Below are 6,139 nucleotides of genomic sequence, written 5' to 3'. Positions count from 1 at the left end.
TTGACACGCACTGCTGATTTTCTTATTTATATAGTAGAATATGACGTCATCGGTGCATAATAAACAAAATGTGTACAGGTCGGAGACTAAAGGTTTCAACACACTAAATATTGGTGGGGGCATGTTTCAAAAGCCTGCACAGCGCTCATCTAGGCCCATTATAGGCTGAACACCACTAAATCCAGCTATTCTTTATTTGATATAAAATCCACTCACTTCATAACGGTTTTTCGACATTTTCTAGCATATCAGCTTTTCAGAGACTTATATTCCCATAAAGAACTAGATCGCTACTTAAGAAAAACAAAAAGAAAAGGGGGTGTTAACTTTTATATAAGAAAACTACAGTACGTTAAATACAACCCACTGAATTTACTACTTTTCGCTTCTTTCAATTTCTCTTTTCGTGACATTAAATTCTTACGCCGCCATTTTTATCTAGCATGCGCGATAGGTCACAAACAGGTAAATAGTTTCCCTATATATTCTATATAAAACTGACATTTTTAAGAGCTACCAAACATAGCTAGACCCATTTCAGAGAACGAATCCTTACCTTATTTTAAAGAGTTATGATAAAACTGATATAAAATGAAGAGAACAGTAGGGGTCATGCATCTTCTAAGAGAGATTTCTCTGGTCACATTTGCTTACTGTAAAATCACATCAAAATCACACTGCTGTGACCTGGAAGTACAACTCATACTAAAATTGAGCTACTCTTCACCAAATACAACCTACTCTCCCATTTTTCCTAACAAAATGTCAAAAATATATCCACAACGAAATTTAAACAGAAACTAGCTTTAATTTAGACCTCTGTTGTCATGCCAAGTGACAAATTAGTGTTCAAAAACCTGTCCGCTATTACGCTACTAGACCTGATGGCTCCCACGGTGGTTCCTTTACTATATTTAGGCCTGGTAGAACGTCCGCTTCGGGTGCGAGAGGTCGTGAGTTCGATCCCCGGACGCGTCATACCAAAGACGGGAAAAATGGTACCAGTAGCTCCCTTGCTTGGCGCTCATCATTAAAAGGGAAACTGACCTCTTCTTCATACCCTTGTGGCAATGGATTCCATCAGGAATGAGGTGTCGAGAGTGATTATTATAAGCTGTACAACTTCCTTCACAATCGACCTTAAATAAATTATGTATAAACTAAAAACGGATATTAGGTAGGATTAATAAACAGATACTATCTGATAGGTAGGTAAAATTGCGTATGATAGGAAGTTATGATGCTAGAAATGCATATAATGCTTTATAAATATTACAATAACTTAGTTGCTACACAACTTCTAGCTTATCTCCAACCTTCTGTTAAGAGTACCCGCCGTACGAACCACAATTGTCTCCGTTATGTTTGCACAGATTCTAAAATTCTCGTTTTTCCGAATGCCACATTATTCTGGAACGACTGGTCTGCTTCTCCGTAGTGCTGTCATGCCTTGCATAGAGTCTTTCAAGCAGGCTCTCTCAGAATCAGTCTATTAGATCATCAAGGAATGTACCAGTCACTTGTCATGGCACGCATTCCAGTCAATAACACTCTCGAAAGAGGGTGTAACAGTTACTAACGACAGACAGACATGGTAAATTAAGAAATGACTAGTATTTATAACCAATATTCGCTAAAGTTTAGTGTAGCAACACTTAAACTGCTCAAGGGTTGGCGTATGGAGATATCAGATGTTTGACTATTCTACTGAACCATTTATATATAGACCTTGGGGAGAATGAGATATCACAAAGAACAGTGGATGGACATATTACGGGATTTCCTGGTTAGAGAAATGTAATAATTAAAACTTCAATGCCGATTGCTGCTAGTGCTCCAGGTTTTGCAAATTACAGTCAAACCTGTCTATAAAGACCACCCTTGGGAGAGCCGAAATGTGGTCTATGTTGGGAGGTGGTCTTTATAAATATATTCACAGGTTAAATACACTGTCAACGTTAAAATGGGAAACAAGACATGTAGTCCTTAGAGCCAGGTGGTCACTGTTCAGAGGTGGCCTTTAACACAGGTTTGACTTGCCTATTGTTGGCTGAGTTTGACCTGTCACTTTTGTATAGATTGGAGTTACATTTGCATTCTTCCATTTAAAAGTTAAAGATCTCTAATTAATGGATTTATGAACGATAGTGTTAGGTGGTAGACTATTCTACTGAACCATATAGACCTTAGGGAGAACGAGCATTTGTAACAGTGAAACAAATACCCGTCCACATTACAGAGGTTATCATGTTGAACAGTGGGTGGTGATACTGTGGTATTTCATAGTTAGGTAGATGTTACCAAATCAAAATGTGTGATTTTCAATAAAATAATCAATCTTTTTACCAGAAAAGAAGTTTTTGAAGTTTCAGCTTTTTATATACACCGAATCCTTTCAAAACGCAACACTAAAGTAGCTCCAAGTAATTCCTATGTAAGGCATATGTTTTGAACGTACTAGCATTAACTGTAATGCAACTCGTACTTGACAAAACCTTCTATACAAAGCAATTCCTATTCTCATATATCTGTGTGTCTAACAAGGCGTACAATCCAAACATGAAAGTCACAAAATGTCACAAAATCGATCATAGAATAAAGCTTTTGCCTGATGTGCTGATCAAATCAACAAGCACTTGTCACCGAAATATGACATCTTCTAAACAGCATATACTTGAGCTGATTAACATTTATTGACCGTCCAGTGTCAACCAAAGACATGCCATTAAGGCTTTTCTATTTCAGTTTTGAAACATGCCTAAACTTTTGAATACTTTGAAATGTTTCAACCCTTTAGAATGTAGAACTTTAAAATTTCTATTTACTGATTTGGGTTTACTGAGCATAAACGCATTAAAAATTTATTACACCAAATAGGACTAACATTCTGGTGTCGTTTCTCTCTTTCTTTTTATACTCCCGTCTCTGAAAGAGCGGTGCTTATTATGTGAACACCCGTGACGGGCATGCGGGTGGGCGCAGTTTTCATCCGGTTTTCACCAAACTTGCTGACAATGTTTGTTGGCATCATATCTCGACCAAGTCCGATAACCAGCCAAATCGCTCCAGGCAGTCCTTGATTATGGCCCTTGAAATACTCGAAATCTGCGAATTTAGCCTTGTCCGCTCCATAAGACAAACAGTTTCACCCCATCTTCACCAAACTTGCTAACAATGTTTGTTGGCAATAATAAAATAAATTATCTCGACCAAGTCCGATAACCAGCCAAATCGCTCCAGGCACTACTTGATTACGGCCTTTGAATTACTCGAAATTTGCGAATTTAGCCTTGTCCGCTCCATAAGACAAACAGTTTTCATCCCATCTTCACCAAACTTTCTGACAAGTTTTCATCCGAACTTCACCAAACTTTCTGACAATATTTGTTGGCATAATATCTCGGCTAAGTTTAATAACCAGCCAAATCGCCCCAGGCACTCCTTGATTATGGCCCCTGGATTACTCGAAATCTGCGAATTTAGCCTTGTCCGCTCTCTAAGACAAACAGTTTTCATCCTATCTTCACCAAACTTGATGACAATGTTTGTTTGCATAATACCTCGGGCATGTTTGATAACCAGCCAAATCGCCACAGGTACTCCTTGATTATGGCCCTTGAGTTACTCGCATCCTGCGAATTTAGCCTTGTCCGCTCTTTAAGTCGAACAATTTTCATCCGATCTTCACCAAACTTGGTGATAATGTTTTTGGGCATAATATCTCGCCAAGTTCACTGCCAATAATGTCAGCAGTTCCCCAAGGTTCTGTGTTGGACCCTTCTCTTTTTCTATAATATATAAATGACCTGCCCAACTCAGTTAAAAATAGAATCAGACTTTTCGCAGATGACACCATTGTTTACTTAACTGTTGATTCTTCATCTGACTCACAAAAAAACTGCAAGAAGATCATAACATATTAGAAGACTGGAAAAACCAATGATCTATGGAATTTAACCCTGACAAATTTATGTGAGATTATGAGAATATCAAAAAAGAAAAACATCACCAAATTTCCCTTAAAACTTCATAACACAGAACTAAAAGAAACAAAAAATGCTAAATATCTTGGGGTTACCATCAGTGAAGACTTTAACTGGAAAAAATATAGAAAATACATCATCTAAAGCAACATCTTTGAATTTATAAAAAGGAATGTTCAGAGCAATGATCAAAATCTTAAAAAAAAACAGCCTAAAAAACTTATGTTAGGCCTCAATTAGAGTATTGTAGTACAATTTGGCATCCATGGCAGAAAACCTTAACATATGAAATTGAACGGGTGCAAAAGGCTGCAGCCGGATATGTTTTAAACGATTATTCCCAATTTAGCAGTGTCACATCTATGCGAGAAGCTCTCAAATGGCAAACACTAGAACAAAACAAGCTTCATTAATCATGTTGTATAAATCAATAATAACCTAGTATTTGTAGACCATAACCATCTTACTAAGGCAAGAAATCACAACTACCTTATTCCTTTTTTGAGAACACAGTACCATATGAACTCTTTCTTTCTCAGGACTATTCGTTACTGGAACAACTTCCCTTACAACATCAAGGCTAGCGAAAGCCTAGCAAACTTCACTGTCAGTCTAAATACTTTCATGAACTAATCCATCTTGTTGTTTTTATTTTTAACATTTTTAACATTGTATGTAGCAGTCTTACATTTTATGTAACATTATATAGGTTATTTTAACAGATTGTCCCCGACCTCCCAGTTATAATCAGTAAACGATTGTTGGGAGTAACCCCGTAGAAGTAGAAGTTTGGTAACCAGCCAATTCTTCCCAGGCACTCTTGGATTATGGCCCTTGAATTACTCGAAAAACTGCAAATTTAGCCTTGTCCGCTATCTAAGTCGAACAGTTTTCATCCGATCTTCACCAAACTTGGTGATAATGTTTGTAGGCATAATATCTCGGCCAAGTTCGATAACCTGTCAAATCGTCACAGGAACTCTTGGAATATGGCCCTTAACTTACACGAAATCTGCGAATTTAACATTGTTCGCCCCTATGTGGATTATGGCCCTTGAATTACCCGAAAAACTGCGAATTTAGCCTTGTCCGTTATCTAAGTCGAACAGTTTTCATCCGATCTTCACCAAACTTGGTGACAATGTATGTGGGCATAATATCTTGGCCAAATTCGATAACCATCCAAATCGCCCTACGCACACTTATATTATGGCTTTAGAATTGCTCGAAATCTTTTTATGATATGTAACTGAATATTTAGACGGGCGTATTTTGCGACAATCTGGCACTCTTGTTTAAATTATTTTAAAATCACACCTTATGTGCAGTGATATGAAAAAAAAAATCGACATAGCCCATGTCTAAGTTTCGAACCCGCAACTGAGAAGGACAAGTGATTCGAAGTCAGCGGTCAAAAATGCCCCAAAATGTAATTTTATAGGGTCTAACCGTAAAAATATTCTAAATTTAGATTAATGTTAAAACATTAGTCAAGATGAAGACACTCAAGTCTTATTGTCTTGTAACCGCAACAACAAAATCATGTGAAGTAACACTTTATTTCATGATGACATTTATTTTTTATATCTATAAAAAGATTCATCAAGATTTTATAAAGGATATACGTAGGTTTCAAGTTTGTTCAAAATGTATAACTGAGACATTTCAAAGGCAGTGCACAACAGCTTCGGAAATTTCTAACACAGAGCGTTAAAAGGATATTTTCGGTAAAGTATTAATTAATGCTTCTAGCTTGTTTCTTAAAACGTACCTGCCTGTATTCTCTCACTAGTCCGACAGTGCTTATCGTATACATGTATTTTGATTTAAAAGAACTTTATTCGACTTTTAATCAGGTAATATTTTATTTTTTAAATGGTGTGCAAGACTGGATAATTATTTATCAACATCCGTAATTTGCTCTACGTATTTCGATTTAATGAAGTAAAGAATATCTTAATTAAATATTTTTTTCTATTACATGATCGTCATAAAACGTGCGTCATAGTCATTTTATCACGTTTCTTCGGTCAGTCTTATAATACCAATACCACCGATATGTATTATAATTTCGGCGGGAATTGTTCTTAAGTTAACGTCTTAAAAGTGACATCAACTCGAAAATGACGTCATGTAAATGACGCCAGTAAGATCGT

This window comes from Mercenaria mercenaria, chromosome 19 (assembly GCF_021730395.1).
Source record: "Mercenaria mercenaria strain notata chromosome 19, MADL_Memer_1, whole genome shotgun sequence".
Classification (NCBI taxonomy): Eukaryota; Metazoa; Mollusca; class Bivalvia; order Venerida; family Veneridae; genus Mercenaria; species Mercenaria mercenaria.
The sequence above is the reverse complement of the archived record's forward strand: the minus strand, read 5'-3'. Positions refer to the sequence as shown.